At 40.9% G+C, this 13,016-nt stretch overlaps 1 protein-coding gene across 1 annotated transcript in view; it reads right to left on the bottom strand.

The window, feature by feature from the left end:
- LOC109037253 (uncharacterized) overlaps positions 1-12,748 on the bottom strand; it is a 335,208-nt gene extending 322,460 nt beyond the window's left edge. Inside the window, exon 1 of the mRNA XM_072303873.1 lies at positions 12,140-12,748. The gene's annotated coding sequence lies outside the window, so the exon portion shown is untranslated. The remainder of the gene's footprint in view (positions 1-12,139) is intronic.
- Between the last annotated feature and the right edge of the window lie 268 nt (positions 12,749-13,016).

The following is a 13,016-nucleotide window of genomic DNA, read 5'->3' as shown; positions in this document are numbered from 1 at the left end:
TGGGTAAGCCGGAGACCTTAGCCCCTTAGAATTCTATACTTAGCGCACTAAAAAATGGAAAGGATTTGCGAGATAGGAGCATAACATTTCTGTCACCTTTGAAACTGGATATTAATTGATTCTTCGATCGAGAAATTGATTAATATCGATTTAATACGGCTTCTGGGACGTCTCAATTCCCAAAATTTAAAACGGGACAGCCTCTCAGCCACTCTTACAAACTGGGGGAGACCCCCATGTGTGGGATGTCTTTCTATGCGCCCTTAGACCCTCCTGGACGAGGTGCCTCTCACACGAAAAATGGATACAGATTTTACGACTTTGGCATCTATTTATTGTTGGCTCTAATAGATCGAAATGAAATTCAAAACTTATTGCGAATGAGGTGAGCTATTCGTTTTCAATGTGTGTTGCGTAAAAAACAATTAATGTATAGAGCATATAATCAAATGGACTGCATTTTGCAATTTGGAACTATAAATTCTGGCTCTTCTGGAAAAACACTTATGTGCATAGGGAAACTAATGGCACATACGTCGTTTTTAAAACCGGGCTAGAATTTATAGTTCCAAATTGAAAAATGAAGTCCAAATTATTGCTATAGTTTTCTTTTCTTTTCTTTAGAAGAATAGTTCTTCAAAAATATGAGGATTCAGTGGATCACTTTAAGAAAGTAATCATTTGCGTCAGTAAAGCTATTACTTGAGAATGGATCCTAACGAACAGTAAAGCTACATGTGACACAAAAAATGAGAACTGCAGGGCGGAAGAAAAATACTTAAAGCGCAAAACGCGAACACCTGGAAAAATAAGAGAGAGGAAAAAAAACCGCGATCACTCTTGGAATGTCATGGCTCATGACAGACCTGCAAAATCTCTGATTTCCGAAAAAAAGAAGCGAGAAAGTAAAGGGTTACCCCATTAAAGATATGCTTAGGATGTCAATCCCTTCGAGGTTCATCGAGGATCAGCTAAAATTCTGATTTTGTGTTTTATTTCCTTTCTTTAAAATCAAATTTTGAGGAAAAAATTATTCATTCATGTCTTTACAGTGGGAAGTATCGGTGCACAATTTGGATTGAGAGGAAAAATGTGAAAGGAGAATTGATGATTTTTTATATGTAACATACCTGCTGCAACAAACATGATCCGAATGCTTCCATGATACTTTTTCACGTATATACAGAACCAACTCTTTCAACACCGTCCTTTATTTTCGGCGAAAGCGTAATGGCGGATTCTAATTCGTCTCATCTGAATTATTCAAGTTAAAATTAAAGACATCCGAGGGGAAAAAAATCTATGAGAGTATTTTCGTCGGGCTAAGAGATCGAAAATAATAAATTTTCATCTTTCAGCGGGAAATGCTTGAAATTATCCTGCAAAATAAGTCTGACGACACGACGACACGGAGGAATTCTGAATAATCAACAATTAAAGCGCGCGTCAAGGTGTACAAGCAACGCGTGAAGTATTCCTACGGTTTCGTAGGCACTAATATGCGTTCTACGTTTCCCGCTGTGTTTGGCACGATTATTCTAACTCGCAGAGTTAAGCGTTTCTCAACTTGCTACTTACTTAGATTATTTAAATACAAAATATGAAATTTTTTCTATACTAAAATGAATTTTTGTCATATAGAGTGTGCTATATAAAATCCAACTAATTTCATTCTCCTCATTTACTGTATTTTAGTAGTCTTCAGTAGAGAGCATTAAAGTGCGATATTAACAAGAAATAATATGAGCACGCTCAGTTACTTTTGATGAAATTTACTGTGATCGCGTTTAATTTTAGTGAAAATTGCTGGGGGTGATTTAATTTTTTTTCTTGGGGGGGGGGGGGGGGGAGGGCGGGAAAGAAAGACCGCGACCGTGAAATAGTGCGTACACTAAACCTAGGTCTGCAGGACCCGGCCGGCGTACACTGAAGAAGAAAATGAGCCACTGCCAAAAGTGCAATCTCCTGGCACTTCGCTTTGTATACACATGAGAATTGACAAATACTAATACGAATCCTGTTTTAGAGAGTCGTTTTCCCCCATGTATTTAGTTTTAATTCGGTCGGGTTTGCATTTTTGGGCTGTAGATGTAATTTGTGTATTTCCCTTCAGGTGATCCAGAGGAGATTTCAAGTTAAGAAGGAATAAAGAAGCATCTGCAAATTATTCGGCTTCAGATTCAAATTAGTCACCGATGATAGCAGCAACAAATTAAGGCTCAGTAAGCACGGTAAGCAGGAAAGCAAGGTTCAACTGCAAATTGCTAAAGCTCTAAAGATGCGTTACTGTTATGGATACAAATACTTAAGAGCAGTCAACGATAAGGGTACATGGCAACTGTATCCAAAACTTAGAGGGATCATCATGCCTAATGAGAGAATGATTTATATCTTCCTCATGAAAACGTTTCCGGCAAATAACCACGAAATAAATTTGAGTTCATTCTCAGTTCACGGCAAATAAAAAATAAATCTCAAGTAAAAGAAGGGAATCTGGACAAATAATTCAAAGTGAATTCATAGAAATGATTACTAAAATGGTAACTTAAATTGCAACGTTTGGTAGATTCGCATTGTCACATTTTTTCTCCTCACATACCTACTTAGCTTATACCTGAGTAGTGAAAAGTTATTGAAGCATAATGACACTTTTTAAAGACCAACTTACAACTAGATCGGCTAAATCGTCATAATGGGTGCCTGGGTATAATAATTAAGGTACGGCAATTAAAACGCGGAATGCCGCCGCGGAATCGGACGCGGCGGACGACCCGAGCGAGCGAGGCGTCGAGTAAAAGTAGTATAGTAAGTTTCCGCTCCACCGTGCCCGGCAACTAAGCAGCGGAATCGCCTTCAAATGCGCTTGATACTCTGCAACACACAGGAGTCGAAATAGTTGTATCGCACGGATGGAAGTCTCGTCATACGTATCCGACGATAGCTCGCGAGTGTGTGTTGTGCCTTGCTACAATGAACACTTACCACGTTTCAAAATCCCCAATATTTTTTACGAAAATACCAACCAATATATCCATTTGTTAAATTTCTAAAAGTATTGTTGAATGAGCAAAGAAATGTTTCCAAAAAGTCCAAGATAAGCCTCCTATCAACAGTTTCAAATTAACGAATGAAACGTGAGCCAGAGAGTTGCAACATTGCAAGCAAAGACACGCATGTTTTTTTACTTCCAGGCATGATGTTCAAAACTAATTGGTCGATTAGGTTTCTCTATAGATATAGAAACGTCGAAATAAATTGTTCAGGTGCCGGAAAGCTCTAAAATAGTTATTTCGTATGGTTTTTACAGATTTATCTCCTGGAAAAGAGGTGCCATGTTTCTTTTACCAACTTAAGTGGTATTATTTGCACCAGGCACGAGGTAGGAATGCCATGCGTTGATATCGTGCTACAAACATTTCTTTCTTTCATGAATCCAATAATTCACGATGGTCCGCAATTTCCCATTGGTGTCGCCACCGCGATTTGCGTTTCGGCACGTAGACATGAAAAATCATTCAAAACCTCGACGGACTAGGCGGAATCTCCGAAGGATTCCGCTCCGATCTGTTCTCGACAGATCGCCACGCCGCGCCGCCGCACACTGTGGTATTGGACCTGAAAAGCTGGCCAAAACTATTTATCACCAGATATCGCCGAGTTTTAAAAATATTTCACTATCAGTACTTCCTCTTAAGTCATAATATGCACAATTTAACCACCTAACACATCATATGACAATTTGCGGAGAGTTTATAAAGAGGGTGCAAGAAGCCCTCCAAAAAGCCTTTAAAAAGACGCAAAGTATCTGACTGAAGCGGTGTATTTAGACGAGTTTATCCTTCACCTATGGTCTACTTTTCGAAATAAGGACTTTCTATTACTTCATTTATGGTTTTTTTTTTTTTAAAACAGCGTAAGTCACTTCAGAATTTTTGACGAAACAGCCGATCTCTCACATTGAGGAGTAATTGTACATTTCTCAAAAAAATTAATATGAATCATTCTAGATATTAGATTTTTGACAGTTTTGAATCAAAATTAGTGCTTGTATGAAAGTGCCGGGACCTGATGATGATTTGAGGTTAAATTTTAAGATGAAAATTAGTTTTATCATAATAAGAACGATTGTAAGGGCAGAAAGCACCTGTGAAAATGATTCATTTTGATGGGTTCCTTCCTAACCCATGGTCCACATCTCAAAGTGAGGGCACTTCACTGCGAAATTCGTAACAAAACCACATATCTCACTTTTACGAGGCTTCAAATGTGCCTCTCAGCGTAATTTCATGGTGCCAGAGGGCCACTTTTAAAGCCCCACCCCGCGGCCGCATGGACTCAAAGTCTGTAAAAGTAAAACATGGCATAAATATGTCTATACTCAAGGATAATGCACGAAGAGATTGTTAGATAACGGATTAAACACTTTTGCAAGACTTTAAAGTGACCCTCCCATCCGCTTTCAAATTATTTTTTCTATCCCTCTTTCGAGGGCGTAGGGGCCAGAGAAACAGGTTGCGTGACCAAATATCACCCAATTTGGTACTTAATGGGTCAGAGCTGTTGGAAAAATACAATTTCAGTCGTTAGTATCGACATAATTTTTCCCATTCATGTTTGTGGAAATCGCTCAAAAGTCCATCTTTAAAGTCAAAAATTTCAATTTCCTCAGTTTTCCTCAGTCTGTCACACCTGAATCCTGAAAATACCCACTTTGGACTATAACATTCCGCCTTAAACCGCTTGAGCGCAGTTGAGCGCAGTTGAGCGCAAAAAGAAATTGGACTCTGAATTTCGAAAAAAACGTTTACTTTTACATCACTTTTCAACCTCCTGTGAAAATCACTAAAAAAGGAAATTTCGAAAATACTGTGGCTAGTTGTGTAGAATATACCCCTAAGAATGTGTTGCACATCCCCCAAGTTCCCTTTTATGGCCGCACAGTTGAAGTAAACTGATCGACAAGTAGCGCGCCAAAACATATCAAAATAATCGCTGAGAATTAGGTAACTTCGTGGTCTCTTCGCGGGAAATTGAGCCACTCGAAAAATGGTATATACATGTCTACCAGGGTAAAAAACAGTGTAGATTTCGAATATCACATTGGTTTTCCAATAAGAAAAAATTGGCCTCCGGCCAATTTATACGCGGCGCAGCGCCGCGTACCGGCGCTACGCGCCGGCATTTGGGGGGCTTCGCCCCCCCATCCGCTTAGCGGATTGGTGCGGGGACCGCACGGGACTTTCTCGCTCGAGCCGGCGCTTCGCGCCGGCATAGACACTTTTACTGGAATATTTAGAAAAATACTGCCAATTTTACAAAATCATAAAGTTAGATTGGAATTTTGATCACAGGATAATAGTTATGAAATTTTTATTCAAACCACTGAACTTTATTGTAAATGTCTTCGCGATATGTGATGAATTCATATATTCGGACTCGACTTGTTGATTTTATGAGGCATCTTCAATTAAATATGTAATTGATTAACAAAGTCTCCTGTCAAAGATGGCGATCCGTAAAAATCTTAGCTTTTCTACGATTCATTAGGATCCATTAGATTCATTGACATCATACTTCAGATACGATTTTATATTATAATCTCTCCTTAAGCACGGTCAAAAGCCATCAAATATCTACTTGAATGGGTAGAATGACTATTCGATGTTCAAATAGTCTTAAAACTAAACGGTTTTCGCTTAGCATCTCCCAAATTTTAAATTTGGCGGGCGAATTTACCTGCTGGAAGGTTCACCACACGCCCGCCAGGAGCGCCATCTCCTTACCGCGTATCCCTGTAATTCAAAGCGAAAACAATAGAGAGCGCTGAGAGCGCCATCTCCTTGCTGCTGTCGACAAACGGTTCTAACAATTTATAACCTCCTTTATTAAGTAACAAGAATTAAATCAGTCATATTTGTGCCGTATTATTATATTATATTTGTGCTTAGTACCTCGTAAAAAGGAACCGCGAAAGATGGAATCTGCCGGGATTCTAAATTCATTAACAACAAACATATTAGTTTTTAATAAAGATCTAAGTGTCAGTTCTTGGCGTTAGCTTGATGATTCATAGTACCTTTGTAATGTGAGTATGTACCTAATTAGTTGTCTAATTTTGCTTTGTGTATACCTACGGAGTAATTTTGGAAATAGTATATGATGCATTATATAATGCATTTGAATTCCTAGGTTTCACCTGACTCAAAGCGTTTGCTGCTATTATCTAGAAGCGTTCCGACTCATTTATCAGAGAATTGAGCGTCTCCTATCGGCCCCTCTGCAATTATGAGATTAGTCCAAGAATCCTTTAGGAACTTAAATTAATGACTCAGATGGTGCTTTTGAACCAACTTTCAAAGAATTAAAGGCATTTTTTCAAAATCTACAGTCCATGAGCTCTCCGTGTGACCGAAGTGCTCTCCTCGCTATATGACGCGTAACCCTTCAATTTTTAGTTTAGTCCAAAGACCTCATAGGAACTTACATTATTGAACCAGGTGGTGCTCTTATGCCTACATTCGAAGAAATGAAAGGCATTTTTTTTCAAATTTACAGTCTTGGAAAATGAGTTGTTTGTGTGATGTCGCGGAGCAAAGTGCCCTACTTTTGGGCCTCGTAATCCCTTGAATTTTGAGTTTAGTCCAAAGATCTTTTAGGAACTTAAATTAATGACCCAGGTGATGTGCTTGATGCCCACTTTTAAAGAATTAAAGGCATTTTTCAAAATGTACGGTCTCTCAAAATGAGCTTTCCGTGTGATTTTGCTGAAAATGGACCTTTAACCCAATTTGACCCTAGCCCCCCCAAATTTTAGCGTACCCCAAAATCGTTGGACGTGCATAAGGAGACCATAAATATGGTGTTCTGTGAGAATTTTGAATGAAATCGAACAGATAGATTCTGAGATATCGCTGTAGACAGATTTGGGGGACGTCGGACGGACGGACACACATTTTTTCAAGTATGGTTATTTTGACTCCTGGGACCTTAAAACGTCTAGAAATGATGAAATTTCAACTTTTTTTTCTTTTTTTTCTTGGAGGATGACAATACTTCCTCTCTACCCTAGGGGAGCGAGAAAGTAAAAATTTAAAAATGAGGTTTTGGCCAGGTTTTTCGGTCAAATACCACAGTGTGCGCCGTGACGCCGCGGCGTCGCTCCGCTCCTTTAGTTGCCGGTCCCATTGAAACGCGTGTAGCAGATTTCCCTTGTGCATGGGCGTAGCTAGGGGGGGTCCTAGGGGGGCCTGCCCCCCCCCCCCCCAGAAAAACGGAATCCTCCATTCCTCAACCCCCCCCGCTCTCTTCACCACGAGAGGGAGTCCCATGCCCCCCCCCCCCCCCACCCAGAGAAATTTCCTAGCTACGCCCCTGCCCTTGCGTCCGATTCCGCGTCTTAATGGACCACTAGACAAGGTACGAATTTAAGCATTCTGATACATGTTTCTTAATAGAATTTCACGTAAAACACGATTCACACAACGAAAATTACTGAAACCAACTCCTAACGAAGATATTTACATTTTTATTTCACATTGATTACGAGGAATTTGAACTGCCCGCTCGCAAGAAACTCAAAACTCTACTTGAGTCAAATCGCGCACTTCAACGGTTTCAGCAAGCTTCTCAATCGAGCAATGTTCATTTCCCACCGTGTGTTGTTCAAACTATTAGCAATTTGCTATGGCTGAGCCAAAGCGTCCAGATTGAGGTTGCCAGATTTTTATATTGCAAAGACTGTCATGATAACGTTTAGCGCGCGATGTGAATCACGTCGAGCATTGAGTTTTCATGAGCGGGTGGTTTGAATTCACGCATCAAGAATTATTGAATACCTTCGTAAGGATGTGATTTCGGTAATTTTCGTTGTGCGCATCGTGCTCTACGTGAAATTTTGGTTAAGAAACATGTATCAAAATACTGAAATTTGCACCTTGTCTAGTGGTCCATTGCCGTACCTTTTATTAAGGCCTTGAGGTGAATCTTACAAGGCCTCGAAATGGTTCCGCTGAACCCGGGTTCCCGGGAACCCGAGTTGTTTTCGTCGCGACTTGCCTCTCGCGGCCGAGGCGTCCAACGACGACCGCCGCTCGTGCAGCTCCGGCGAGGATCCCATCAGCAGACCCGCCCAGACCTGCTGGCGCTGCCCCCAATGGACGGTGCCCCCGAAACCCTCGGGCTTCTGCACCACCACAAGCATGGCCACCCGAGGCCCTCGTTACAGGGACAAAATCGCCAACGGATCCCCGTTCAGGTGGAGCTCATCAATGCTCATCGATGAGTATCGATGAACGTTGGTGACCTCCACTTGGACGGGGATCTGCTCGCTGTTTGTCCGTGTAACGAGAGCCTTGGAGTCGAAGGTGCGTCCACACGGTTCGTCCGACCCCCAGATGGTGAGTACGTCAAACAGCCCCCCGGGCGCTCCGTCAGGTGACAAAGCGCCCGGCGGATTGCTTGGCGGACCATCCGTCTGACAGTCGGATGAACAGTGGAGATGCACCTTCGACTCGGTTCCCACCATCACCACCATGCAACATGCAACATCACCATGCAACATGCAACACCACCATACAACATGCAACACAACCATGCAACATGCAAAGAGAAAAAGAAAGAAATAAAGGAAAAAGAAGGGAAGAGAAAAAGAAGAAGAGAGAAGAAAGAAGAAGAGAGAAAAAAGAAAGAGAGAGAAATAAAGAAGAGAGAAAAAAGAAGAAGAGAGAAAAAAAGAAGAGAGAAATAAGGAGAGAGAAAAAAGAAAAGAATAAAGAAGAGAAAAAAAAGAAGAGAGAAGAAAGAAGAGAGAAGAAAGAAGAAGAGAGAAGAAAGAAGAAGAGAGAAAAAAGAAGAGAAAAAAAGAAGAGAGAAAAAATAAGAAGAGGGGAAAAAGAAGAAAAGAGAAGATGGAAGAAAAGAGAAAAAAGAAAAAAAGGGAAAAAAGAAGAAAAGGGTAAAAGAAGAAAAAGGAAAAGAAGAAGAGAGAAAACAAAAAAAGAAAGGAGAACAAAAAAGAAAAGAAAACAAAAAAAGGGGAAAAAAGAAAAAAAATTGATTAGAGGGAGGTTACAAGTGCAAAGGGTGTCGCGGAGACCATCCAAACACTCGGAGCGGTTGAGGTAGGTACCTAAAAAATTACAAGGCGTTCAGAAAAAAGATCAGTAGGAAGGGAGTGAGAAATGCGAAGAATCACGATGAGGTGAAACAAGTGTGTGAAAAAACATCCCTACAATCGCTGAGGGATTTTGCAAATTCAAGATACCTGACCTGAAAGTAATCTACATGGGTGCGTGAAAATGTAGAAACGCTCCTAAAAATGAGGCGGGGGGAACAATTTTTATGGGCCAAAAGTCGAAAATCAGAGGCGGCAAGAGGGAAAACGTCCTCACTGCTGAAATTGGAGGGACATTCTTTGGAAAGCCGGCGGGCGGGTGTAAATACGAGAGCTTCGAAGATTCAGCATCCTCGCCTACCGTTACTCAAAAACAAATAGAAAAATAGGCAGACCTATCGGAGGAACTTGTGATGGAAGGTTTTTAGGTGTCTGTTGGATGAATTTCTTGTTCAGGTGGAAACACGGAGTGAACTGAGCACAAGTGTACCATTTGTTCATAAATTGGACTATTATTAGAATACATACGACGAAATTATCTAATCTGCTAAAATACATGTGTTTAAATGGGAAATGCTGTCATATGAAGTCACTGGGCGGTGCATCTTCTCACTTTAAAATATATATTTTCATATACTATTTCCCATGTCAGAAAAAAATTTGAAGAGGTAATGCGAAATAAGTAAGCACTTTTAGATGAGGCAATTAAACATTTGCGTGCAAAATCTCAATTCGATTGATCTACCATGAATATCATACGTAACAATAAGATGGTAGAGAAGGGGGGGGGGGGGGGACGAGCGAAGAACCATCGGGATTGAAATGAATCGCCACCGCCCGGGGAAGGTACAGATTAGCCACAATAAATGAGGGTGTTTAAGAAGGGCTTGGATGGAGGAAAACGCTGATATAACAGTAAATCTGGCTACGATGACGGGGAGAGCCGAGAGCGAGATAAAATTTGCCTGAGGGCAGGCGTGATTCGAAGAGCAAAAATGAAATCGGGAAAACCAGAAGAGTGAAGTTGGCTGAAATCGTTCGGGGCCAGACTGCCCAAAGAAAAAGGTTCCTTATCTCTCTACCTGCGACTAGACTGCGAGACCCGGCACCCGGCGACTGACATCCGGTCCGGTCGAAAGATTGAACGACGCTTGTCATGTGTACGTGTGGTCTCCTCCCTTTTCAGCACATTTCAGTTTGTACGCTGTTTTCTCTCAAACTTATCCGAGGAACAATCAAGAAAGCCGAAATCGCTCACGTTGTCAAAAATTAGCCAGAGATTAGAACCTGGCTAAACCCTTTCTCTGTGCATGATTTGAGAGGAAAAGCATGAATTGGGGCTACCTTTGGAAGTTCGGGACTAAAATTGATAGTTCGGTATAGAAACAACGTATGCACCATTACTGCTGTGCTTTAGGAAAAATGCCGTATGAGTCTTTGGACGTTGCCATACTAACTTCAAAAATAACCGACTTAACTCGTAATTTTCCCTCAATTTTTCTGACAACTTTGTTCACAATTTACTCTGAGACTCAGAACATTTTAAATGAAAAATATGCTACCTTCAAAAAGATCCGATTCAACTCATAATTTTCCTCCAATTTTTCTGACAACTCTGTTCACAATTCACTCTAAAACAGCTGAAAATTTTAAATGAAAAATATGCTTCTTTCAAAAAAGAACCGATTCAACTCATAATTTTCCTCCAATTTTTCTAACAACTTTGTTCACAATTCACTCTGAGACTCAGACAATTTTAAATGAAGAATATGCTACCTTTAAAAAGAACCGATTCAACTCATAATTTTCCTCCAATTTTTCTGACAACTCAACAACTTTCACAGTTCACTCTAATCCAGCTGAAAATTTAAAATAAAAAATATGCATATTTTTCGGAAAAAATTAACATTTTATGGAGGGTGATTTGACACCTTTTGAATGTTCATACGTCGTTCTTCCTTGGCACGGCAGACTAACTTCCCTAAGTAGGCACATGAGTGATTTTACATTTTGCAGATGAGCCCGAAATGAAATTGAAGCTCCTGACTGCAAAATGAAGTCAAATTGACGGTGAAACAAGGAAAGGAAAACAAGATTCGGTGTTTAACCAGAATACGGAAATCATGAGTACAAAATCTAAATCAAACTTGCATTGTGTGCAATCAGCCAAAAGCAGCACACAATAAAAGATAGAGGATTTTAAATTACTGAAGACAGGGTTTCCCAAAATCTCCCGATGTTTTAAAGTAAATTCAAATGAAGGATGGTGTCTAATCTGTGACACTCGAAAGAAAGATTCCTCAAATTCAACACCAATAAAGTGCGTACATAATAATGTTGCAGATGAACAGGATTTGAAAAATGAGGGTGAGTAAGGGAGCTGATGATACTTGAAGACACGATTTTTCCTCAAAACTATGGGTACCATGGAGAAACGAAGAATTGAAAAAGATAACTAAATTGAGTCGTAATTTTTCTGAACGAAAATCGAGTCCTGGGGTTTTGGAAAAATCAAAATCCAAGGACTTTTCAAGTGCAATAATTGCGCAATTTCCTAAAACCACGGATGTTCCACGCTTAATTCTAAGCAACCTACGTCAAGTTCCAAAATGTATTAATAAAACCTAGAAAGACACACACTTGGATAATAGGGGAGGAAGAGGGAGAAAAGAGACGGCCAAAAAAGCTAAAAGAGAGAGAAACAAACAACTGAGGACTTCTTCAGTAACAGGCCATAAGAGGCTGGTAATGCTGAAAAGATTATGCAATTTACCAAAGCTTTCACGGCAAATGGAATTCATCTCCGCTTCACACAATAGTAAAGTAAAATTTAGAGCTTCAGGGAAAAATTCATGACAGAACTTTCGAGTAGAGCATTATTAGAAGCCTCATATGCCTTCAGACCAAAAAAGTCCTCAGTTCATAAATCATTTGGGTAAAATATCTTGATACCTGCAAAATGAAAAGTGACAAAGTACACAATATATGGGCAGAATTTAAATCAGAAGTAAGTACGATATCTCAAACCTCGATTCCAGACCGGAATCAAACCAAACTGAAACGAAGCTGCAAGGTGGCCAAGTCTTCTGAGAGCAAAACTAACACGAGACACGAACACAAACACTCGAGCGAATCAAGAATCCTCGAAAATCCACGGTTTTCGCGACGAATTGTCCACGATTCGTTCATATAACGGCAAATTCACGCACTACAGATGAATATCACAACGAGAAAACACGCGAATTTCTCGGAATAGTTCATAAGTCCCGACCGCAATGAACCAGGCGACGATCGAAAATCCACGGTTTTCGCGACGAATAATCCAGGATTCGTTCATCCATCGGCGAATTCACGCACTACAGATGCATATCACAACGAGAAAACAGGCAAATTTCTCGGAATAGTTCAAAAGTCCCGACCGCAAAGAACCAGGCGACGAACGAACACCCGCGTGTCGAAGGGAGGACCGAGAAAACCGAAAAACAACTGCGTCATGGCGTTTGATCAGTCTCGCGAGGAAAACACACTACGTAGATACTGGCACGCCAAACATAATCGACGAATAACATACTGAAAACTTACATTAATGAAAGTTATAAGGGGTAAAAGTGAATTCAAACCCTTCCACGACACGAGGAATTAGGGATCCCCTGACCACTTGACGAGCTCTTCCAACCGATTGCGAACCTCGTTGGCGGAAGCGGAGGGATACATCACATCGGTCGGCCGGCCAGTGCAGGCTACAACGTGTGGGCTACCGGAGGGAAGGGGAGGGGGAAGCGTGAAGCTTCGCCCCTGATTTGAGCCGGTGGTAGCGAGCGCTGTGTTGCCATGTTTCGCATTTTCCGTTCCCTGCGGCCGGGCCGCGCCCGCAGGCCATTTATGAGGCTTTTTCCAAATCATT

Source organism: Bemisia tabaci, chromosome 8, assembly GCF_918797505.1.
Source record: "Bemisia tabaci chromosome 8, PGI_BMITA_v3".
NCBI lineage: Eukaryota > Metazoa > Arthropoda > Insecta > Hemiptera > Aleyrodidae > Bemisia > Bemisia tabaci.
This window is presented reverse-complemented; position numbering and strand designations above follow the sequence as displayed.